Genomic DNA, 27,522 nt, shown 5'->3' with positions numbered 1-27,522 from the left:
CAATTTACCTCTCCTCCCAAACCCAAAAAATTCTCCACCCCAACCATTTCAATTTATAAAAAATTTCCCAAAATCTTTCAAATGGGATTTAAAAAAAATTATATCAACATAAATATAAAAATAAATTGCATAATGCAATTCATTTTTTTTTTTTTACTACCATCAAAAAAATTTATCATGTATTACTTTTAACACGTTTGTATATTTGTATAACACATACATTTTAACTAATTTAATACTTCCTGTATGGATGTATCGTTTTTAAAACGTAGGGAAATCCTTGGAGATTCGTATTCATAATCGGTAATTCGATATTCATAGTTAAAACATTATTTTTGGTAATCAGAAGAAGCCATTCTCCCACTTTCAATGTCAAGTGTCAAGTGTGAAAAATAGATGATGTACCAGATCGCTTCTTATGTAAATATTACGACTACAAATACCTTTTCAACGAAATATTATAATAAAACTTAATTGTTTCTGGCTGATGTGAGTTTGCACTTTCAGTTTGTTTCTGTATTTATAAAATAAAATAAAATTTGAATTATGGTTTTTATGGAATAATTACTTGTGAATAATAATTATGATTGGTATCCAAAATATTACCTAACCTAATCCTAATCACGGTAAAAACCTAATAACCGGTTTTTACTTTAAAAATAAAAAACCGGTTATAACCGGGACAAAAAAACAACGGATAAAACCGGTTATTGCAAAGTAAAAAAACCGGTTTTCCGTTAAAACCGGTAGGTTTTTCCCATCCCCATTGTGTGAGACTAAAAGTCCGATATTTCACAATACAAGCATTTGTCATTTACTGCCTTTCCAATTCTGTAAAAGTATGGCCTAAAACAACCATGTCCGGTGAGCATTTGTATCAGGGAGCATTCTAAACGCTGATGCCCGTGGTCCATTCATCTTCTCTGATTAGGAATTCGTCCACTGCATCATCCTTATCATTTCATGCCATTTATCTTGCCACACCATAAAGGACTTCTTTCTTTCTTTTTTTAAACGTTCTGTTGCCATGTCTATTTCTTTTCTCATATACTCTTTCCCTTTCCTTAACTAGCATATGCATCGGAATACACCCTGAATCCGAAACACTTCTAAACTTCTGAGATTAAAATCGGCGGGCCTGTATATCGGTTATTTGTTATTTATTGGTAGATTTTTTGGTTATCTTTAAATAATTCTATACTATATTACTTAAAATTCTACCACCAAACTTTATTTTTTAAATATACTTAGAACAAAATATTCACACAAAAATTCTGTATTCTAATATATGCGATCAAGTTACGCATTAAACGGAAACATCCTTGATTTCTTTTCACGATATATTAAATAATGTTAGGAAAGATTGATTTTTTTAATCTATTAAATTAAGATGCTCAGAGTGTATTTCATCCTGTATTTTGATTTAAATATTTAACAAATATTTCATACTTATCACCTTAAGCTTCTTTAATTTCATGTTTACTGCATCTACTTTATTTATATTCATGAATGACCTTAACATACTTTTTATTTTTATTTGATTAAAAAAAGATTTCTTCAATACAGTTTTCTTTAATTTTATGTTTTAGTATTTTCTATCGTCTGGCTCGCTGTAACAAAGCTACCAATTGCGAGCGAACATAGAATTTTTAAATTCTTTCAGTGATCCCTTATGTGCTCGACTGAATGTGGATAGAATCGTAGTTGGTATAAACTACATGCTAGACACCAATTCGTATGTTGGGCTTACTTGAATTACTAAAAACGTTTTCCATTACGTAATTAACTACGTTAAATTGTATAGAAACGCAAAGAAATTATTTTGTCTGTAGCGTTCCTCATTAATTTATGTTAGATATTTTTTTCTTCTTTTTTTATTTTTCACATTTATGATTGTATATATGACTGTATAAATGTATGAATTCTTTTTTTTATTTACTGGTTTGTAAAAAACATATTTTTATGTATGCTCATCTTGTAGTTTATAGCCCAGTGAAGTTTTCTTAGAGCATCACAATAGCCAGTTATTGACTTAGATTTTTTCTCTTAATATATACCTACCATATACAGTAGTTGTACTTATTGTACCTATAAGTATATGTAATTGTGAGGAAGAGAAATGGCTCTTCCTCTTGTAGTTTTCCTAAAAAGTTCTACTGAGCTACAACTATACCACTCTTTTAGGTTTCTTAGCTAAGAAATTCTTCGATTTCTTATGGATCCTTTACCCTTGATTTGACCTTGCATTATAAGCCTTAATATCTTATATTTCGCACCTTTGGTAATTTGTCCTAAACATTACAGCTTTCTTGTTTTGATGTGCTTTATGACCTTGCAATCCTTTTGTAGCATTCTTAACACTTCTGCATTTGTAACTCGTTGGGTCCATGATATAAATCCTTCTATAGCACCACATCTCAAATGATTCTAACTTATTTATATTATCCACTTTTAGTGTCCAGCCTTCCATTACATACAACAAAGTCAAGAACACGTAGCATCTTAAGGCTCTTGTCCTCAGCTCCAGAGGAAGGTCTCGATTAACAAACATTGTTTTTATTTTTTTAAATGCTTGTCTTGCAATTTCAATCCGTGTCCTTATTTCTTTACCTTGGTTTTTATTTACCCAGGTTTCCAGATATTTGTAGTTATTCACTCTTTCTACCTGTTTTCCCTCGATATCTAGCCTTCCTACTGTATGTTGCTTAGAAATAATTATGCACTTGGTTTTGTTAAAGTTCATTTGTAGTCCATATTTTATACTGACTTGATGTAATCTTACTAAGTGTTACACTGCTTCTAGACTCTCTGCAACAATAGCGGTGTCGTTTGCGAATCTTATGTTGTTCAAGATTTTTTCGTTTATCGATATACCCTGTTGTTCCTCTGATATTGCTTCCTTAAAAATAGCTTTGCTTTACAGATTGAATAACAATGGGGACAGCACGCAACCCTGTCTAACGCCTCTTTTGATTGCTATAGTTTCTGTATCGACATTTTCGATTCTATCCTTTGCTTTTTGATTCCAGTAAAAATTGACAATAACCCGTATATCTCGACTACCCACATTCTTTTATTTTAACAGTTTTACGAGTTTTTGATGTCGTACTCTATCCAAAGCCTTTTGATAATCTATAAAGTAGACAAGCAGACATAGAGATCCTAGTTCATGCCTAGTCGTCTTTACGCGAGAACGTTAAAAGCGAACAGAGCCTCTCTCGTTCCTAGTTCTCCTCTGAATCCAAACTGAGTGTCACCTATATCTTCATCTATTTTTTGATATAGTCTTTCATGTATTATTTTAAGAAATATCTAAAGTGTGGCTTATTAAGGAAATTGTTCTGTACTGGGAGCATTCTGTCGTATGTACTGACTTTGGTAGTGTTTCAAACGTGGACGCAACTAATCTTCGGGTATTACTACTATTGTATATACTTTGTTGAACAGATCTTAAAGTATATGCAGTGTTGTTTCGTTAGTGCATTTAATCAGCTCAGTGGGTATCTGTTCTGGGCCTACTGATTTTGAGGTTTTTGCATTTTTAATTTCTTGTTCTAATTCGCACATTATTATTTTCGGCCCTGTTTGTTTCTGTGGTTCTTCTTGTATCATTCATGGTTGGGGATCTAGAATTGCTTAGGACGAGTAAAAGAATTTGTTTATTTAAAAAATTTGGCTTCTAAATAACGAAAAATGGGAGGCAACCAGATCGAGAAATTTGATTGGTTTAACTGGGTGCGAATAAGCAAAGTACTTTGTGTCCCAAAAATCGGGGAAAAGCTGAAAGGATAGATATAGAAGAGTGTGGTGAGACCAACACTGGTGTACGGTCAGTGAATTGTGACCTGTAAAGAAGATTCAGAAAAAGAAGATGGAAGTAGCCGAAAATAAAATGTTACGCTAGATGTTGCTTAAGTAGAAGGGACCAGAAATGACTTGTAGGGAAAAAGCCGTGGTGATTACTGACTCAAAGAAGATGTAAGAGCAAATATTGCAATGGTTTGGTCATGTCAGTGACGTAGAGATGAAAACTATTTGGGACAAAGAATAGAGCTGTTAGAAGTTAATGGAAGCAGAGGTAAAGGAAAACCTAGAAGAAGATTTCAGAACCCAGCAACCACTGATAAAGGAAAAACTGAGGAAGAAGAAAAAGAGGAATTAAAGATTTTTGCAAGTAGATTTTAAGTTTTTATTTTCTAAGAGTTTTACATTTTTACTATAAATGTTATCAGAACCCTTGTTGTTATGACACATTCTGTATTATGTCTATTTCCAGTTGGTTCATCTATTTTCTCGTGGATAAGTTTATCATCTTGTTTTTTTCTTTGTGTCTTCTATGTCTTCACATGTTTCTGTAAGCCACTTGTCCTTTGCCTTCACTATCTTTTTCCTTACTTTCTTGAGTATTTCTTTATATTTACTGTTTCGTATATATCATTAGTCATCCATGTTTTTTTGTCCTGTTTGTTTGTGGTTTTTAGATTGTCTTCAGTTTGTTTTAATTTAGACCACGATACGTCAGGATATTCTCTCTCTCCTCTCTCTTTATTTCTATTCTTTGCTCGACATTTTTAATTATTGTGATGTATTATATTAGTATAATTATATAAACTTTAGTTGGCAAAACAATTGAAAGAGGAGGGTAATAGAGTTAGTAAATTTTCATCAACATCTAAATAGTATTATAAAATTTTTAATTTTTTATAATTCTTTAGTGTAAAATGTAAGAATTTTCACTAAAGAAATCTTAAAGCTCCACTGAAAGAGCTATATTCGGGTGTTTGTAAGAAACAATGTTTAATAGACCCAAAACAAAGGTACTTTTTCTCCAAACCTGCCTAAATGCAGGTTAAATTTTTTTAATACACTTTAGCTGCTATAGTTTTTTTTAATAATTTCATAATTAAAAATAATTTCATAATTATTTAGAAAATTCGAAATTTTTAAGTTCAAGTTCACTATTAAAGATATTTTTCCAGATTTTATAATATATCTCATCATCAATGGCGCTACAACTCTTCGTGAGTCTTTGCCGCATTTACTATTGCCTTCCATGTTTTTCGGTCCTGTGCCAGTAATTCCCATTGTCGCACTCCCATTTTCTCTAGATCTTCTTTGACTGCATTTTTCAACCTTTTTCTAGGCCGCCCTACAGACCTTCTTCTCTCTGGCCTTTCCCAGAACACATTGTGTATAAGGCGATTGTCGTTACTGCGTATCACATGCCCTGTCCATTTGAGTCTATTGGCCTTTATATATCTGACTAGATTTTCTTTTCCGAATAGAGACTTTAGCTCGTTATTGTATCTGCCTCTCCATTCGTTTGTCACACTGTCTCTGCAATTATCATATATCATTCGAAGAATTTTAGGTTCCCACACCAGCAATTTATTTATCTCTCTTTTTGTTAGCGTCCATGTTTCGTTTCCATACGCGACTGCTGGTCGTATTATAGTCTTATATATCCGGATTTTTGTATCTCGTGAAAGAAGTTTTGACTTCATTAGATGTTGCATTGCAAAGAATGATCTGTTTCCTGCCATTATTCTCGTTTCAACTTCTCGCTTTAATTTGTTGTCATGTTTTGCCTTATTCGCCGTCGTTTTTGTTTTGAGACGACCATGTATTTTGTTTTGTCTTCATTTATTTTTAGACCGATGTTTAATGCAGCTTCTTCAAAGCTCGAGAAAATATCCTTAATTTCTAATGTTAATTGTGCTACTGCGTCTACGTCATCGGCAATGGCGAGTATGATTTTTGCTCCCCGAGCAGTTATGTCTGGTTTGATTTTTGGATATATTTTTCGAATGACATATTCTAAGGTCAGGTTAAACAACAATGGGGACAACGGATCTCCCTGTCTCAGTCCAGAATTTACGCAGAAAGCATTTGATATTTTTCCCTTTATTCTAACTTATGCAAAAGAGTTACTTACACACATTTGTGTTACCGCAGCTAGTTTCTTGGGTACGCCGAGCTCGATTATTGCCTTTCATAATGTTGCACGATTAATTGAATCATAAGCCTGTTTGAAGTCTATAAAAATCTGATGCACGTCGTGATTATATTCCCAATAGTTTTCAAGCAATATTTTATATGTAGTGTTAATTAGTAAGATTCCTCTGTAATTCATGCATGATTCCTTTTTCCTTTCTTGTGTATTAATACAATAATACTACCACACCATTCTTTCGGCATTATTTCTTGTTGCCAGGCCATTTCTATTAATTGATGGATTTTACTTTTGAGTTCATGACCGCCTGTTTTAATTAGCTCGGCATCAATATTGTCCAGACCAGGGAATTTATCGTTTTTAAGAGTTCTTATGGCATGCGTAATTTCTTCCATGCTTGGTGGGGGTATTTCTAATTCGACCGTTGTTTGATACTTATGTTCTTCGTTATTTCCACCATTTTCATTGTTTTTATCAGTGAAATTTTGGATATTCAGGAGCTCTTCAAAATATTCAGCCTTATAGCCATACTTCTCTGTAGAAATTTCTATTTTGATTTTGTATGTGTTCTCCTTCTACTTTTCAATTTATTGCTGGAGATATTGTCTCTTTTTTTGTCTAAGTGTTCTTCTAGCTGTAGCTCTCTCTAGGTGGAATCGTATATGTGTTTCTTCTGATACATTCAACACATAATCAATTCTTCTTTTGTTTGCTTCTTTTAGAGTTCTTTCATATTCGTCGTCGAACCATTTTTTCTTTTTGTTTTTTTCGTTCTTCCGATAGATTTCTCTGCTGCTTCTGTAATAGTTGTTTTTATGGAGTTCCATTGCTGATCCATACCTTTACTTTCATTTTCATTTATCTCTAAAACCTGAAACCTATTTCTTAATTCTACTTGGTACTGTCTTTGATAATTTTCTTCTTTTAGCTTCGCCACATTCCATCGTTCGATCTTTGTGTGTTTATTTATTGTTTGTGTTGAAATTCTTGTTCTGAGCTTGGCCTTTACGAGAAAATGGTCTGTGTCGCTGTCCGGCCCTCTCATAGTTCTTACACTTATTATGCTGCTAGAATGTCTCCCATCAATCAATACGTGATCTATTTGATTATATTTGTTCTTCCATCGTTAGATCTCCATGTTGCCTTGTGGATCTTTTTTCTAGTGAACTGGGTGGGTTTATAATATATCCTAATATTTTATAATAAATACTAATAATGAAACTTTTAATTTGCTTTGATATAGTTTTATATTTTTGTATTTTCCTTTCGTTAGAAATCCTTTTTACTCTAGTTAATGCATGTTATCCATAAAATATAATTATCTACCAATAAACGTGATTACCTTTAATTTTCCTTTTATAAATGTGAAACTTTTTACATATTTAAACTGAATATAAATTAAATAGTATTATTTGAAATAAATCGAAATTAGAAGTACGAATTAGATAATAGTTAAATATTTAAATGAAAAATATGAAAGATTCGTTTATTACAAATAATAGATTATCAGTAAATGCAACGGAATCAATAAGCAATGAATTGTTGATATAGTAACTAGATTTACGGTAAACTATTAACAGCATGCAATATATTATTTACAGTAATATTATTTGCACTGACTAACTTGTAAATAAATTATTCATCGACTGCAATTCATGAGATATTATTTTACAGGATGGTTTTCGTATTTTAAGAAATGAAATAATTCGTAAATGTAAATCTGGAATTAGGTTTTAACTTTTAATAATTTGTATAATACGTATATTTAGGATTCACATTTAATTAATAGTAGAGCGGCGAAACTCCAAAAAGTTCTTTATTTTTCGATAAAGTAACAATTTGCTAGAAACCGGGCAACAGGTACCCACCGTTAAGATAGACAAAATGTCTTCACTTCCAGAATTCAATTTTTTTATTATCAATATATCAAATTTCAATAAGCGATGCAGAGCGTGTAAATAACGACATATTGTATTTCAATTGTTAAAGACGTTCAAAATGTACAAAATTTATTTTGATCGTAACAGTATGTATCAGTCGTTACTTTTACTACTATTTATATTAAAGTAATTTCAGAGATGTAGTATGGGTTGCCTAACTTTAAGTGTTCATTTGCTCATTAAGTGTGTATTTTTAATAATTTAAGTTGTCACTCTGATCTAAATTTGGTACCATTGCGAATCAGTGAGATGACAGGAGATTAGGGGGGAGTGGAAACTGGCTCTTGGTTAACAAACTGTAAATTAAAATTTACTTTTGATCGAGAGTTTGAAGTGGTACAAAGGTGGTAGTTAGCGAAAGAAAATCCAATTAATGCATAGAATTTCCTTCACTTCAAGAAGTTAAATGTTTTAAGTATAACTGTAACCATTTAATTGACGGTGTTTTCGGAAACTCGGGAGGCTGAAGTGAAATTTCTAGCACGGAATTGAGTAGCTATCTGGTAACTATTTTTTTTTTTATATTATAAAAACTAACTTTTTGTTCCCACATCCCACATCCTTAAGGTATTCAGAATGACCTTGGGTCACGAATTCAAGCATAGTATGGCCGCTTACAATCATTCTGGCATGAATCTGATTAAAATTCTGAATTTTCCGTAAATCTCTAACATCTATTACAATTTCCACAGATATTTTAATGAACATTAGAGTATTTTATCCATATCCTATTATTCAGATTCATTATTTCATATTTTAATATAGTATTTTGTTCCAGGCCATTATATTTTTACTCTATGTGAAGCAAGGTCACGCTACATCCGATTGGATGTGTTTTTTTTCATCTACTATAATTATCTTTTTGCTCCGGTTTCTTATGCTGAAAGAAACTTTCCTCACTTCTTCTTTGATTTCTTTTTATCAATGTTGAGACTAGAAGTAACGGGGAATTGTTTTCAGCCACCTCCCATGGAATTATAAACTTCCCTCAGAACATCCGAGGGAGAGTACCACTTCAACTCTATAAGAGTCAGGGTCATTGGGACAAGCCAGGGGGTATTGTCTACCACCATTTTTTGGTGGTACCCTTTTTTTGGTTTTGGTGGTAATGTCCACCCTCATTTTTTCTCCAGCCTGCACCTAGAGGTAGGGCAGGACAGTAACCATCGGAACTGAGCCAATTAGCAGCAGCTCCGTGCTAATTTCGGACCTCAAGAAGGACTTCGTTGGGACACCGAAGCCATTCGGGAGTATCCTTCCAGACAACTGTTTCACCTAGGAGGACAGTTGGTTTTTGCTTCAGAACTATATATATATATATATATATATATATATATATATATATATATATATATATATATATATATATATATATATATATATATTAATTAATATAACTCCCCTTAGTGTAAGGTATCGGTAAGTTTGAGCTCAAATTCTGCCCAGAGATTATCTTCCATTGTTTTTTTGTATTAACCATTTATTTCATTATTAACTTTATATATTTCATTATTTGTTTACTTAACTAATTTTTTTTTATATTTCATCTTGCGTTATTAACTCTGGTTATTATCCCTTTAGGATAATATACCGTTTCAATTGTTTAACTTGGCTTGTTCCCATTTATATATTACTTTGTTTATATTTGAATTTAGAGGTGTTTAACAATATTGTTGGTCATATTGTAGGTTAGTATAATATATTTACTTGGCTATACGTTCTTCCAACGTTAGCATTATTTTGTTTAGGGTTGTTTTTTTAACCTAGATGTAGGTTGTACACTCTATATCAGAGTTATTCTGTGTAGTTTTCAACTTTTTGTTATAGTTGTTTTCAACATTTCTGTTAAAATATTATATTGTGAAATTTTCATATACTTTTTGGTAACTTAGAGATTGTCAAAATCTAAGAAGTTATATTTAATAAACTTGAATTTGTTTTGCATATAATTTTTTATTAATATTTCCTTACCTTTTTACATTTACAGCATTTTTGTTTATTACATCAACTTTAATTAATATTAGCAGTATACGATATCTGGAAGAGTGACCGTTACTCTTTTTAGAGTAGTATACCTCTTCTGGCGCCCTCAATTTGTTTTCTTTGGTAATTTTCATTATATCTATTCATTTTTCATATCTTCTTTTCTATCCATCATACATATTTTCCTGATTTACTGTCTTTAAAAGGCATGCAAATTGGCCGTATCCATCCTTGAGTTTCTAGTGGTCATTCTCTTGCCTACATTGCTAGCCTAGCCACATTCCGTTCAATATTTTTTTTCATACTTTTTTACTTAATTGTTATCTATTTTACTTCTATCAATTTTATCCCATATATATAGACCACTCTTCTTATACATCTCTCCTCCTACACACCCCAGTTTTTTGCTACAAGTAATTCTTAAAATCACTTTATCAATTTTTTTTGTTTTCTCGATTGTAATCACTGAATAATATAAAGTTAGTGAAAAAATAGTCATAATAATTAAATTAATTAATAATTTAAACGAATATGCAAGTAACAATTATTGTTTAAGAATATTTAAAAACTAAACAAAATACCATCTCGATTTTGCTGTAAAAATTGCTAGTCGACGTCGTCGGCAACTGATACAGGCTCGGACCAGATTCACTCTTTTGGTATTAAAGTGTATTTTAAATCGATCTAGTACTGTTTGTATTATTTTGATGGTTAAAGTGATTGGATAAAACAATATTTATGTTTAAGCTATTTCTATTGAACTAGTAATAATTATTTGTTGTGCGGTTTAAAACTCCTTAATTATTTATTTTTATCTGTATAACGACTTGAAACTATATACGTAAATAATTTTATTAAAAACAAAAATGTCGTTCACTAATACTGCTGATAAATTAGTTGAAAATACAAGAAGTCTTCTTAACGCTGAAGTGAAAGTAATAATTTTAAATCATGAATGTGTTGCCTGTGTGAGTCCATTTGAAATAGGTAAAAAGAAATAAGAATAAGACTTACTCACACTTTATTCTACTAACAACGACCGGTTTCGCATACTAAAATTTACTATGCATCTTCAGGTCTAACGTTACCTGGTAAATTAAATGCTGAAGTTACAAAAACCCTTCATTAGGGTGTTGTCTTATAAAGAAAACAATTACAGCAATTATGCCTGCCAATATTATATGTCTGTGATTATTAATATGAATTAAAATTGATTAAAGCAGACAAAGCAAAACCAACAAATTAGTGCTTTGGAAAACATAGTTCAAACTATCCTGGATTGCTGGTGATGGGTTATCATCGGTGTTAGTTCAAGTTCTTGAGGGGAGAGATACTAACAAATGAAATAGAATGTAGGTATTATGTAATTGTTTGTTAAAAGAGAAAGTGATGTTTTATATTACTTAAAAGTTATTTACATTTATTAAATAGGTATATTTTAGAAATATGTGGTAATTTATTGAATTATTTATTAAAAGGGTAGCTATATGACAATAAATAAAGGTAGATGTATAATTTGTGGGTGTGCAATAACTCCAACTTGTAATTATCAAATTGGGATAAATTGATTTGATCTCTGCCTTGGCAGAAAATTGTGATGTTAAATATATTAAAATCAAAACAAATAAAGTCAATCAAAGACACTTTTTCCTTTTTTATGCTGTTGAGTCGTGGACCTCGAACGAAGATATGTGCAGAAAACTGGAAGCATTTGAGATGTGGCTGTATCGGAGAATACTTAAGATTCCGAGGACTTCCGAATCACAAATGAGGGGGTCCTCAGAAGAATAAATAAGAACCGAGAGGTAATGACCACCATCAAATCTCGAAAGTTACAATTCTTCGGACATATTATGCGAAATGAATCCAAATATGCTCTCCTTCAAGCCATCCTTCAAGGAATAGTATTTGGAAAACGAGGTCCAGGAAGAAGATTAACATCTTGGTTAAAGAACCTTAGAATCTGGTTGGCCACGCTGCTGTAGATAAGATAAACATTGTCATGATGGTCGCCAACATTCGTAACGGATAGACACATCAAGAAGAAGAAGAAATATATATATATATATATATATATATATATATATATATATATATATATATATATATATCGAGAAAAGGAGTACGACCGTCAATCCAAAATAAACTAAGGTACACTCGAAGAGTGGTGGGTATAGAAAACCCTCAGTTCAGGCAGATATCTCAATTATTGGTCATACCATAAATATTCAATGAAACTTAATTTAGTTAAAGAAATGAAAAATCGTGTCCTTAAGATCAGCGATACCGCTTTCCATACAAAAAATCTAAAAATCCTTTATAACCTATTCATTGAAAACTCATACCCAAGTATACTACTAAAGAAAATTTTGTTTAACACTCCACAAAATTTGACTAGTCATTTAAAAAACGAAGAAAATCTGTCTGTATCACAAGATAGAATTGGACCTGTAGATCCTTTACCAAAACAAACTACAATTAGATATGTATCTCTTCCATACATTAAGGACATTGGACAGAAACTAAGTAGAATTTTTTCATCAATTATTAATATCAAAATTGCACATAAAACGGTACTAACAGTTAACAAAGTTTTTTCTAAACTTAAAGACCAATCCGTACTCTTGTCTTTAACGGATGTTGTTTACTGTATACCGTGCGGATCATGTGAACAAGTATACTATGGTCAAACATCAAGATGCCTTAAAGACCGCATTACATCCCACAAGTCAGATAATAGACTGCATCCTGAAAAAAGTGCATTGGGCAAAAAGTAGTAGAACAGGAAATTAACATCACCAAAAGACTTTTTCTTGAAATGGCCTACATTTGCCAAAATAATAATGCAATGAATCATAGAACAGATATTGGTCATCTTAATGAAAAGTTGTCCTATTACTACTAGATAAATGCAATAATAACACAAACAATAATTTATCAATTGACATTTAAAATAATTTTGTCAGAATAATGTCATGTATTTATTTAGAATAATTAAGTGTTTTTGGATGTACAGTAATTTTTTAAATTTTTAAACATAAAAATAGGTTTTATATATTAAAAAAGATGAGAGACTATGATAAATTTTATCAGCATTATAATACATCTTCGTTGATACAACCTCATTAAGTTTGTAAGTAGTGAATTTTTTAATTAATTATACCAACGCCAACAATGTATTCATCACATTTGTAGCTCCCTGATGAAGGACATAACCAATGTCCGAAAGCTTGGAATAAAAATTTAAAAGAGTACACGTTTCATTTTTTATTGCTGCAAACCCACTATTTAACGTTTACTTATATATATATATATATATATATATATATATATATATATATATATATATATATATAATGTATATGTACACTTATTTTTAAAAATTTACATATGTGTATAATTTCCCTGCAACGGACATTCCTTGAACAGACACTTTATACAGAGCGACTGTTGTCCGTTTAAGGGAGAATTTACTGTAGCGTGTAACTGTCTTGTTTATTATATTTAAATAAATAAACACTTCCTTTAATTGCTCCCATTTGTCACCGGATCATTTAAAATAATATCATGCCATAGAATTATCACCTATATTTTATATTTCTACATTTATTTTAATTAGTGTTAAACAAATCCCTCTTATTTACCAACAGATTAATGTTTATCAGAAATGATTTAATACCACCATCAATAACAAAAACGCGGAGCTGATAATTGCCATTTGAGACTAAGCTGGCTAAGGGAGATTGATTATTTGAGGAAGATTCTCTTTTAGCCTGTGCGGATGCTTTCGACGCAATATTATATTTACTTGTTTCTTACAAATGACTTCCGTATAATACAAATATTTGTAAAAAAGGTGACAGATATCGTTTATATTTAAATAGACCATGGCTGTGTTTTTGTCGTATTCTGCATGAAACTAAAAGACTAGCTATGCAGGCAAAAGAAAAGTTTCTAAAACATTCGAAAAGGAAAATGTTTGAAACATATTATTAAGAGTAAAACTAAAACTATCAGATTTTATTTATCTGTTTAATACACCCAGTAGTACCTTATGAAAAATTTTAATCAAAAAAATCCTATACAAAATGTATATTAATATAAAAACCCTTTTGGGGCCACATCCCAAAACGTTTTCAGAATGACTATTCCTTCATCAGTGGTATCTAGGTTTACATGTTTGAAGCCACTAAATACATGGGTAAAAACTCTTTACAAGTCCTCATAAAAACCTCGTCCTAGGGCTAGTAATCCCAGTGAATTCCTACGTTACCATGAAGATATTTCCATTTATAACTTAAATATCCTACTATTTTGCGATTATTAATGTATTTTAAAATTAATGTAGCTAAAGTAGAGACCCTCAATTTAGAAGAGTGGTATCATAGTTTAAACGAGGAATATCCTCAAATTTAAATGTACACAGCGGCCCTCGAAAACTGCCTGTTTTCTCGATTGCAATTTGCGTTTCCTCATAAGAAATTACAGAATATATAAAGTAGTATATTTATTTGTACTTCTCTATAGTAGACTTGACCAGAAGTTGTCGTACAATGTAGCCAATTCTTGTTCACAAGTAGTAATTATGGTCATACAAAACCTGTATTCTTCCATGCAGCACAAAATTGTAATGAAATAAATTTTATTTATATGTTCCGTTTCGTTACATATTTAAATTTATAAAATAAAAATCGATATTTTAAAACAATATTTTTCAATCGTTTGGTAACTTTGGAATTAGCGACGGAATTCCGTTTCAATTCAGATCCACAGAAAGCCGTAAGACTAGTTTTTGTCGAGCGAGTGTCCATCAACAATAGGTTATTTACATTGGCGTTTTTGAGGGTAGGGTATTTTATGCGATAAGTTTGTGTTATTGATAAAACGTGTTATTGATAATACGAGTGTTATAGTTTGTCGTTTTATAGTAAATTTTTAGTTATATTCTGTGATTATTTGGTTTGAGTTTTATTGGAGTTGGACGAAAAACCGAGTTGTTCCAAGAGAAGACTGCAAAATTCTGATGTTGATTCCAAAATTGAAATGCCGCAAAAGAGACGGAAAATGTTAACGTCCGAAGAGAAGGTAATAATACGAAACGTTTATGAAGGAATTGTCGGCAGAAAAATGGAATTAAATGTTAGCCAAGCGGTCGACATTTGTAGCAGTTTAACAAAAGTATCCTTTAGCTGTATTTATCGTGTACTTAAAAATACATCGGAAAATAAAAAGCAAGAAAAAGGTAAAACTAGAGGTAGGAAAAGCATTGTTTTGGATGACGAGACAAGGAATATTATACGTCGAAAAATTCATTCATTTTATATAATATATTTTATATCACACTGAAAAATATTTCTCAAGAGCTCGAAAACGATGACTCCTTACCCAAGATATCTCATAAAGTCTTAACCAGGACCATGCGTGAAATAAACTTTCGATATGTAAAACTCAACAGAAAAAGTATGCTATTAGAAAAAAATAAAATTATTGTGCGGAGAAGAAAATATTTAGAAGAAATACGCAAAATTCGCAGCACTGGACGCAAAATATGTTATTTGGATGAAACCTGGATTAACCAAGGTTGGAAAAGGTCATCCAGTTGGAAAAGTTTGGCAAGATTTAAATGTCAAAAGTAAACGCGAAGCATTTATAGAAGGCTAATATACAGGATTAAAAGCTCCATCAGGAAAGGGACGGCGTTTAATCGTCACCCATATAGGAAGTGATACAGGGTTTCTTGATGATGGTTTTCTTCAATTTAAGTCGAAAAAAACAGGTGGTTATTAAAAAAATTGAAAGGTAGGATTCAACAATGGCTTACAGAAAAGGGGATTGCATACGAAGAATCAATGCTCAAAATTTAGCTCCTTGACATTGCACGGTTAAGGAAAATTGAATATCTTAAATATGCTGTAGATGAAACTGCAAAAGATTATGGTGTCAAAGTTCTGCGTCTACCACCCTATCATTGTGAACTTAATCCCATTGATTGAACTTATCTGGGAGCAAGTGAAAGGAGAAGTAGCACGCAATAACAAAACGTTCAAATTAAACGAAATTAAGAAACTTTTGATTCAAGCAATCCTCCATGTAACTCCAGAGAAATGGGCTAAATGTATAGGTCACATAATTAAAGAAGAACATCGTATGTGGGAACTTGACACTCATATAAAAGTTTTACTAGAGCCAATTATAATTACACCAGGTGGTGAAGATAATGACAGCGATAGCAGCACTGCATCTTCAGGTTTAGACAGCGAATAATATTTTCTAATAGTTTAATAAGAACATCAGCATAAAAAAAACCAAAAACAAAAAAAAAAACGAGAAGAACATAGTAAGTGTGTATAGTGTTTGTGTTTAAACACATCAAACATTATTTTTATTTTGTTTTTATAGAATTTTATTTTGTTTTATAGGATTTTATTTTGTTTTGTTTTATACTGTTTAAGTGCTTTGTTCATTGTATTTAATAAGACAATATGGCTCTTGGCGAACACCCATTTAAAAAAAGTATCACGCCACAAGACATACCTCTGGGGTGGTGTGGAAACTGTCTTAAAATTTGTTTTAAAAAAATTTCATTGTGTAACTCTTTAAGGACGGGTTACGTCAAAAGACGTTTTAGCGTTGCTTCCGCGACAGCCGGTTGGTATCAGTAAACTTTCTGCAAAATTACTTCTTTTTTATAGCTTTTTGTTTGTGGCATTCTGTATTTTTAGGGGAATGTAGGGAATGAGCCACAAAATATTTATTCATATGTTTATTTATTGACGTTTCGATCTCTATATCCAGAGACCGTTTTCAATTATACAAATGATAGTACTATTTATTTTCTATGGCTTTTCGCTTGTCGTTCTGTATTTTTAGAAATGATGTTGGGAATAAGCCACAATATATTTATTCAAATGTTTAATTTACGGACGTTTCGATCTCTATAAAGAGACCGTTTTCAAACATACAAATGACAGATATATTTATTTTTCTATAGCTGCTTGTTTGTGGCATTCTGTATTTTTAGGGAGAAGGTTGGACATAAGCGACAAAATATATCTATTTACATGTTTAATACATTGACGTTTCGATCTCTATTCCGTTTTTAAAGATAGAAAAAAAATAAACAATATAAGATTATAAAAATATATAATAATAAACAAATAAAATAAATATAACTATCATTTTTATCTTTGAAAGCGGTCTTTGGATATAGAGATCGAAACGTTAGTAAAAACTTGTAAATAAATATATTGTGGCCTATTTCGAACATTAATATTTAAAAAATAAAATATAATTAACGTTAAAATAAAAGTAAGTGTACGTCACTAGATTTCCAAACAGCTTTCCGCATTTCTGGGCCTTTAAACGATGACTCACTCTCTCAAATAGTGAAATTGTACCACATACTTAAAGGGTTTTTACCCATGTATTTAGTGGCTTTAAACATGTTTTTGTTAAATATAAGAGATTACAATTAATGCAATATATTTTCATAATAATACTTATACTATATTTATTTATTTCATATTTTTCTTCTTCTTGTGTCCGCTTCTAACAAAGTTTGGCGATCACTTCTTTAAACGCTTCCCTATCTTTTCCAACATAACATATTTGTTCGATACTGACGTTAATCCAACCTCTGGTATTCCTCAGGCAAGATTTTTTCTTTCTTCCCAATCCTCGTTCCGCTCTACTCTTCCTTGCATGATGAAGTATTTATCGTTTCGAAGTATGTGGCCCAGACACGATGTTTTTCTTATTTTAATTGCGTTCATAAGATTTCCGCTATGTCGAATTCGTATACATACTTCTTCGTTTAAGACTTTTGCAGTCCAAGGAATTTTTAGAATACGCCTATATAGCCACATTTCGAAAGACTCAATTTTTTTACGGATTGGGCTTTCAGAGAATTCAGGCAGCAAACAGATGTATGCCTTCACAATACTAATAAATCTATAAGCCTAACAGGAACATCAAAAATTAGAATATATAAAACGGTGATTAGACCGGTGCTCATGTATGGGTGTGAGACGTGGACCCTGACCAAAGAAACTGAAAGCAAACTTGGATGTTTTGAGAGGAAAATCCTAAGAAGAATCTTTGGGCATTATCACGACATTAATAGCAACCAATAAGAATAAGAACAAATGCTGAGGTCAAGCAGATTTATAGAGTGGGCGATATAGTCCAAGAGATTAAGTCCACGAATGCGATGGAGAGACAATATATGGTCAGATCTAAGAACAATAGGGCTACCGGGTTACCCACTGACCCAACTCTTATGGACGACCGTTCAAGATGGAAGCAAGTTGTGCAGTGAGCCAAAACCCAACCCCGGGTTGTAGTGCTACGAGAAAAAGAAGAAGAATGAGTATATGCATGCAGTTTTGTAGAAGCGTATTAAAGCAGAAAGCTGCTCTACGTATACCCAGTCCGCTTTTAAACTGAAATTGTATCTCTCCGCTTAGCTCTTCTGACTTTCTGAACATTTTTGTACCGAAAAAGCAAAGAAATAGTTTAAGCTAAATGGCTCATTAAACTTATCAGTCCGTGCTCTTTGCATTTTGCCGCTTTTTTTGTAAGTTATTATAAAGGTTGAACAAAACCAATCTGTTCGAATGTGGCCGGTGTTATATATGGAATTAAAAATTAATACCAAATATGTCGAGGTCGTCATTTTCAACAGTTTTATGGCTTCCGTAGTAATGCCATCCAGTCCAGGCGCCTTCTCCGGTTTTGTTACTTTTATAGTGTACTTCACCTCGGCGCGAATTCTGGGAGGCCCAGATAACTTTCCGGGATAACTTTGGGTAAGTTAGTAGGGGGTATATTCAGTTTAATCCGTGAAGGGGGACAACTAATAGTGTGTCCAGATTTTAGCTAGTTTTTCCTAGGCAGCACATACATAAGCATTATTTTATTTGTATTCGTATTATATGTTTTGAGAGGAAAGAAGATAAATAACCAATAATTAAATTTAATGTAAAAATATAAATTCGTCAAAAAATGCGTAAAACGTTCATACAATTACATAAATGTTAAAAACAATTTGAACGAATTAATCATATTTATACGCATATTTAAAACATTCTTTATGTATAAATATTCCAACTTTAGTTATATTATATTTTGCATTTTATTATATATCACCAATATTTTAATAAGAATTTTATATTTACATACAAATATTTTAACTATTTCGAATGAATGTCACTACATGGTAACAACATCAAATTCCAGATAGTTCATTTCATCCAATCATACATTGTCGAGGTAAACATTCAGCTAACTAAATATTCTCGATTAGGTTGCCAAGTTCAGATATCCCTAACATATTCGTCATCGAACAACTCCATTATAAGCCATCTCTCACATTTCCTTTTCACCTGTTAACTAATTTTACTCGCACAGAGCGCGTTTTACATTAAACGAATTTCACAATATAACATCAACGTGCTCGAGAAAATAAGTAGGGAAAGCAGGAATATATGAGAAATATAACAATTTATTTACTAAAATATCTTCTGTCATCATTTCACCAGAATTGAGTTTAGGCATTTCGCGTCTTTAAATTTCGCATCTGTTTAAAATTTATTTCTTAGAGTTTTGTTATTGGATTATCAGAAACTGAAAGACTTCAGGAAAGATACGACAGCTTTAATGTCTATAAAACAGTCAACGAAATGACAGGTAGACATAAAAAGAGACAAGAAACAATATTAAAACATAATAATAACTAGATAATAATAGGTACAGAGGACATACTGTCTTAAATAAATATGTTAGCACAATAAATAATGCATGTTTTATTGATTATCGAAAAGCATTTGACAGGCGTCAACCATCAAAAGATGGTATAAATTCTGGAATAACTAAGTTGAATAACAAGACTTGCGAATTATCTCAGAACTATATTGGCACCAAACGACAACAATTGAAATAAAGCACACAAGATCTGAAGATATACGAATCCGACAAGGAGTGCAACAAGGTTGCGTCTTATCATCCAACAAAATATAATAAATGTACGATAAAAACGAACGGTATTGATTAAAAGTATGAGAAATAATAAGAAAAAAGACGTTATATCACCAATAATAACAGAAAAATGGGAAGAATATTTCAAAAAATTACTAACAGAACAAAGACCAGAATTTACTAGCATGGAAGACAACACGATAGGTATACGTATAAATTCATCACCATTACAAATAAGTAAATCAGAGATGGAAGAAATAACCAATTCCCTGAAAAATCGAAAATCCTCTGGTCCTGATGACATCCCTGCAGAATTAGTAATGAAAGCCGGCACAGACAAACTCCAGGAACAGTTAAGAAAACTCTTTCAAGATTGCTTGAATGAGGCCGAATTACCAAAAGAATGGAAATTATCTATCATGTCAACTATCCACAAAAAGGGCAGCCAGGATCAGTGTAAAAATTACAGAGGAATTGCGGTAAACACCACAATAAGTAGGATCTATGGGAAACTTATTATGAACAAAATATAAAATGATTCTAGAGATTAGGAAGCAGAGGAGCAAGCTGGTTTTAGAGCTGGGCGATCCACAGTCGACCACTTGTACTCTATTACGCAAGTTATTAAGAAAAAAACAGCCGTCAATAAAGAAGTTCACCTGGTGTACATAGACTTACAAAAAGCATATGCCAGTGTACCCCTCAGTAAACTATGGTCAACCCTACAGCAAACCAACATTAAGCATGGTCTTATCAAAGCAGTCCAAAGTCTGTATAATGGAACGACTGCAAAAATTAAAACTGGATCAAGGATATCTGCGGGATTTAAGGTCACGAAAGGACTAAAGCAGGGTTGCTGTATTTCGCCTACCCTTTTCAAACGTTATCTGGAACAAGCACTCAAGCTGTGAAAAATAAAATGTAATGGCATGGGAATCTCTCTCAACGACGAGACTACACCGTACACCTTATGTTTTGTTGATGACCAAATACTGATTGCTCAGGATCATGACAACTTGAGTTACATTACTCGGAAGCTAATAGAAGAATATAACAAATGGGGTCTCGAAGTCAATGTTAAGAAAACTGAAACCATGTGTATTGGAGGGACAAAGCAGTCCATTATATTAGACGATGGGGTAGAAATTAGACACTGTGATGGATACAAGTACCTGGGTATGAAGATAACTCAAGATGGAACACTCGATGCTGCTATAAAAGACAGAAACATACAGGGTAGAAAAGCCATATCCATGATGAACGGCATTCTGTGAGACCAAACAATATCTAAAGCGAACAAACAACTCATATACAACACCATACTTAAAAGTGTAATCACATATGACAGTGAAGTTTGGCCAATGAAACAAAGAACGGAAAAACTGTTACCAGCAACAAAAATGGACTTCTGGAGAAGAGCAACAGGCAAATCAAGAAGAGATCGGATACCAAATTAGAGAATACAAGAAATGATGGGAGTCAAGCATACATTAGTTGATGACATAAAAACAAAACAGTTAATATGGTACGGCCATGTACAGAGAATGCCAGATGACAGGATTCCGAAACAGATTTTGACGTGGACACCACAAGGAAGAAGAAAAAGAGGAAGGCCGAGAAGAAGCTGGAGAGAGGGAATTGAAAAAGAACTAAAGGAAAGAGAAATCCCTCCAGGCCTATGGTTAAATAGAGAAGAATGGCGGTTAGGAGTCGGAAGGCGTCGGAGAACGCTGTGAACCGATAGTAGTAGTAGTAGTAAAATGGAACGGTAGTTCGTCATAGCAAAATGTTCGGTTTACATCTAAATGTTTCCAAAACTAAAATTCTAATATTTTCAAAGACACCAATAAACGTATCAACAGCCAGTGAAATTACGGAAAGAAATCATGTCAAAGTTGGACAATGAACTCTGAAACAGCAAAAATAATAGATGCCTTTGAAATCTATATATACAGACTGATGCTGAGAATTCCATGGACATAAAAAGTTACCAATGGTAAGGTATTTCGGCGCATGAATAAACAAAAAAATTACTCAGCATAATCAAAGAGAGAAAAATACAATACTTGGATCATGTGTTTAGAGGTGAAAGATATGAATTACTCCAAATCATTATGAAAGGTAAAGTGCAGGGCAAAAGGTTAGTGGGAAGACGCCAGAACTCGTCGCCGAAAGACCTGAGGAGATTGTTTCAGCAGTTTCCAAAGCTACAATTGCCATTTGGATCGCCAACCTTCGAAATGAGACGGCGCAATAAGAAGAAGGAATTTTATATTAAGAATGAACTATATACACAAATTATTTTACTATTCAATAATTATTGTGATGCTACGTCATTTAACGATTAAGAACTTATAGAAATCGCAAAAATATTGTTGAGAGCAAATAATTGAGTCGAATAAGTTACAAAACCAGATACATCAAAATTTAAAAATTTTTCAGGATTTTTTTATGTAATGAAATTGACTTACTTCCATGTAAACCAATATTTAGGTTTCAGATCAACATTATGGTTTTGCCAGAGAATATTTTGCAAATAACACGTTAACTGACAGAGAAAATATGAACTTTATGTCAAAGTTCGCTCAGATATGTCTTGTTTGAAAATCAGATATTAAGAATGAACTATATACACAAATTATTTTACTATTCAATAATTATTGTGATGCTACGTCATTTAACGATTAAGAACTTATAGAAATCGCAGAAATATTGTTGAGAGCAAATAATTGAGTCGAGTAAGTTACAAAACCAGATACATCAAAATTTAAAAATTTTTCAGGATTTTTTTATGTAATGAAATTGACTTACTTCCATGTAAACCAATATTTAGGTTTCAGATCAACATTATGGTTTTGCCAGAGAATATTTTGCAAATAACACGTTAACTGACAGAGAAAATATGAACTTTATGTCAAAGTTCGCTCAGATATGTCTTGTTTGAAAATCAGCAAAATGTTTTAACTAGTTTTTGAGCACTGACTGTAGAAAACATCGAAATATAAATGAGTTAATTCATACATGTTTATTTCAAAAAGTAAAATACCATCATTCTGAAGTTATTTCTAGTACCATTTTAAAATTTACAATACACATTTGTATTTTTCGAACGATTTTCGAAGTGAAAATAGAAACGTCAAAACAAACGTAATTTCATTTGAAACTGTAGTGAATCTCCATTAGAGATATTAAGTAATATTTAAACATTATTACGTGATGTTTTTAAAATTTTATGTAAACTTCAATATGTTTTAAAAATTATAAAAAATCAGATTTTTCAAACTATTAGAATATATTATCACCAAATAGTCTAGAGATAAAGGGGCGTTTTTTGGCCAATTGAGGGTCATGGATCAAACAAGCAAACCCAGCGTGTAAGACATATTCAAGCCTATAAGTAACGTTCGGGTGTAATAACTCATTGGATCGAGGTGTATCAACTCGAGTAAAAAAAGAGTCGTTCCACCCCGCTCCAATGCTCTAGAGCATCCCTTTCCCCTTATAGCATTCTGATACGCGATAGGGGCTCAACTATCAGCCATATGCTCTTCATGTGGGAGTCCTGTGTAATGGAACTCCAACATGGTTACCTAACAGGTTCAAATTCATGACAGCTTACGCGCTTTGTTTCTGTAATCCATAATTGACTTGGCCGCGAAGCTAAAATTGCTTGCTTGAGCCTCAAGTCTCCACTCCGAACTACGTCTGGTTCGTAGACTTAGTGCTCAATTGTTTGGGCCCTACTTGCCCAGGTTTTTGTGTTTTTTGTTTATTTTTTTGGTTGGCTTTCGCTAGGTTTTTGTTAGTTTTTTAATTTTTAGGCCGTTTTTTACATTTTTTGTTAATTTTTTTTTGTAGGATGTCTATGTGAAGCTCCTATTTTTGTTCTATTGGTCCTTACCCCATTGGGGCTCACACAATGCTGCAATTTGCAATGTTGATCGAATTATTAGAGCTACAAATTATCCTTTGTTGGTTTTTATATTTTTCTTTCTAGGGTTTTTGTTTTTCTCTCTGGTGATTTTGTTTGCTTCCATGTTTGATTTTCGATTTTCTCTTCCGTATTTGTTTTTTTTTTCTCCAGCTACTCCATCTTTTATTTGGTTTCTTTATTTATTCCGCTATTTGTTGTTTTGCTTTTTTATGTTTCCAAAGGTGGAAAGCGTCATATCTCATGATCTCTCGTAGTATGGGACTAGGGTGGTTTTCCAAGTATGCGAATTTTGTCTTGGCACTATCATTGATTATTTCTGTCACCCTGACTTGTTGTAGTTTCCTAACTATGAAGCATTCTACTACATATCGTGGGATGTTGACAGCTTATCTTAGGCAGCTGTTGTGAACTGCTTGAATCCTCTTCTCCCCAGTATTACAGGCGTGTCCCCATGAGAGATGCATATATAATTATCAAAATAATACCACTGTTTATTAATTTAATTGTGGTTTTTGTCGTTAGTATGCTTTTTCTACTTGTGAGTCCTCTGATGGATGCTTTAGCAATGTTGGCTTTTTGCACTGTGCCGTCTACGTGCTTTTTAAATGTCCTTATCCATGATAACTTCCAGGTATTTTGCCTCACTTTTTCGCTCTATAGGATTGTTTTATAAATGCTAAATTTTTTTTTGAATAAACTTGCTTGCGTTTTGTCGGGTTTATGACGATGTTCCATCTGATTTCATTCCTCGATTTCGTCCAACGCGTTTTGCAGGTTGTTAACTGCTATGTCTACATTTCGGTGCTCGGCCGCCGTTGCAGTGTCGTCGGCATAAAGGCTTTATAGTGTTCCTGGTGTTCTGGGCAGCATTTAGTAATATGAAAAAGCTCCTCATAAGCAGGGATTTGTCTCTTCTCCTAAAACTACATTTAGTTAAATGCTACATTTTTCCAACATGTCACCAACATAGAGGTAATCCAAAGAATCGGAAAGGAGAAAGAAATCGTGAATACAATTAAACAAAGAAAGCTTGAATATCTAGGCCACATATTAAGACACGATAAGTACCGTCGACTGCAATTAATTGTCCAGGGAAAAATAGACAGTAAGCGAGGGCCAGGCAGGAGAAGACACTCGTGGCTCCAAAATCTGAGGAAGTGGTTCGGGCTCACATCGGTCGAATTATTCAGAAGCGCCGCAAACAAGATCATAATTGCCATGTTAATAGCCAACGTTCGCAACGGACAGGGCACTTGAAGAAGAAGAAGAAGGCGTTCTGGGAACGTCTGCAGTAAATACTAAGTACAATAGGGGTGACAAGATCGCTCCCTGTGGCATTTCGGGATTCCGAGTTCGGATAGGACTTGTCCTATTTGAAATTTAGTCTTGTCATTGCGCCGCTATAGCCATATCCTCTCATAATTGAGGTCCATGAGATTTTGATTTTTATGATTCTGGCCCACTGAATCCGAATCTTCAACATAATATTCTAAATTTTTGGGCACGACAATTTATTTATTTAAATGCTTATAACTAATAAACTAATAAACATATACAGTTTTTTTAAATTTCATTTAATTACTTTTGAATAAAAACAAGTTAAAAAAGCTTAAAATCTTAAACTCGATCCACTAAATGCCAAAATATTTCAAATTTATTGGTAAAAAATATCAAATTATCGACTATATCAGATATTTTTGCTTATAACTTTTTCCACTTAAACCTAAAAAGATTTAAAGTACTTTATTTTAAAGATAGAAGAAGATATAGATGACACCCAGTTTGGATTTAAAGGAGGACTAGGAACTAGAGAGGTTCTGTTCACTTTTAACGTTCTCACGCAAGGACAAATAAATATGTACCGGGATCTCCATGTCTGCTTTATAGATTATCAAAAGGCTTTTGATAGCGTACGACATCAGTAGCTCGTAAAGCTGTTAAAAGAAAAGAATGTGGATAGTCGAGATACACGGGTTATTGTCAGTCTGTACTGGAGTCAAAAGGCAAAGGTTAGAATAAAAAATGTTGATACAGAAACTACAGAAAGCAAAAGATGTGTTAGACAGGATTACGTGCTGTCCCCATTGTTATTCAATCTGTACAGCGAAGCTATTTTTAGGAAGCAATATCAGAGGAGCAAGAGGGTATATCAATAAACGGAAAAATCTTGAACAACGTAAGATTCGCAAATGACAGCGCTATTTTTGCAGACAGTCTAGAAGCACAGCAACGCTTAGTAAATAGATTAGATCAAGTCAGTATAAAATATGGACTACAAATAAACGTTAAGAAAACCAAGTGTATGATTACTTCTAAGCAACATACAGTAGAAAGGCTAGATGTATATAGAGGTAAAACAAATAGAAAGAGTGAATAACAAATATCTGGGAATCTGGGTAAATGAAAACAATGACCAAGGTAGAGAAATATGGTCAGACATTAAAATTGCAAGTCAAGGATTTATATAAATGAAAACAATGTTTGTTAATCCAGACCTTCCTCTGGAGCTGAGGATAAGAGCCGTTAGATGCTACGTATTCTCGACTTTTTTATATAAAATGGAAAACTGCACTCAAGTGGATAATATAAATAAGTTGGAATTATTTGAGATATGGTACTAGCGAAGGATTTTGAAAATACCATGGATCTACCGAGTTGGGTTAGGTTGGCAACAAATACAGAAGCGTTAAGAAGGCTACAAAAAGATTGCAAGATTATAAAGCACATCAAAACAAGAATGCTGGAATATTTAGGCCACATTACCAGAGGTACTAAATATGGGATATTAAGGCTCATAATGCAAGGTAAAATCAAGGGTAAAAGATTCATAGGAAGACGAAGAATTTCCTTGCTAAGAAACCTAAGAGAGTGATATAGCTGCAGCTCAGTAGATCTTTTCAGAGCAGCCACCAATAAGGTATGGATAGCTGTGATGATAGCCAACCTCCGATAGGAGAAGAAACTAGAATAAGAAGATTTTAAAGTTTGATTATAGTCTTTCAGACTTATCTTAAACACTTTTATTATATTAAGCTTTGACAAAGTTAAATAAGTTTAAAATATAAATTTAGGTGCAAAAAAACAATCAAAATTATTTATAACGAGTTTTCGGTACAAGATCAAACAATTTAGTATCTCGTTAATGAAAACTATGCTATAATAAACGACAAACAATTTGAGCTTTACTAAACTCATCTTGATCGAGTTTTCGCTAAAATACAGTAATTTTAAATTGACCCAGTTGAGGAGCTTAACTCTCACCCGGCGAGTGGCGGTGACGCGCACGCTTAACGGTATTTGCACTTTGTAATATTAATAATAAAAAAAAACAAACTTATGAGTGTCTCTTAAATCTTAAATTGTTAATTAATTGTTTCTAGAATAATAATCCACGTATTATTTATTAATTTCAATTGTTTTTTATACGTGAATTACCAGTTCTTTCAAAATATTACAGCAAATGAAATATATTTAATACATGATTTCTTTTTGGCTCATTTTGCACAATATTTTCAGTTATTTTGGTTTATTATATTAGTTTATTTTATTAATGTTAATGTTTTTTATTTAACCTTTAAACGTCGGTGTAGGGTTCTTTTGGGTCCCCTGGACGATTTTTTTTCTCATCCAGTTCAATAGCGGCCAATTTTATCCCTGACATTTGGTATAGTTGAGTTTTTAATATTTTTAGATCATTTCTAATACCTTCCACCAAGCTTCAATAATAACATTTATGA

General features: G+C 32.5%; 1 long non-coding RNA gene across 1 annotated transcript in view; it reads left to right on the top strand.

Annotated features, from left to right (window-relative positions):
* The window catches only part of LOC140436189 (uncharacterized), a 296,267-nt gene that overhangs the window by 151,990 nt on the left and 116,755 nt on the right, over positions 1-27,522 (top strand). The gene's annotated exons all lie outside the window — the stretch shown is intronic.

The sequence above is a fragment of the Diabrotica undecimpunctata genome, chromosome 3, assembly GCF_040954645.1.
Source record: "Diabrotica undecimpunctata isolate CICGRU chromosome 3, icDiaUnde3, whole genome shotgun sequence".
NCBI classification, from domain to species: domain Eukaryota; kingdom Metazoa; phylum Arthropoda; class Insecta; order Coleoptera; family Chrysomelidae; genus Diabrotica; species Diabrotica undecimpunctata.
This window is presented reverse-complemented; position numbering and strand designations above follow the sequence as displayed.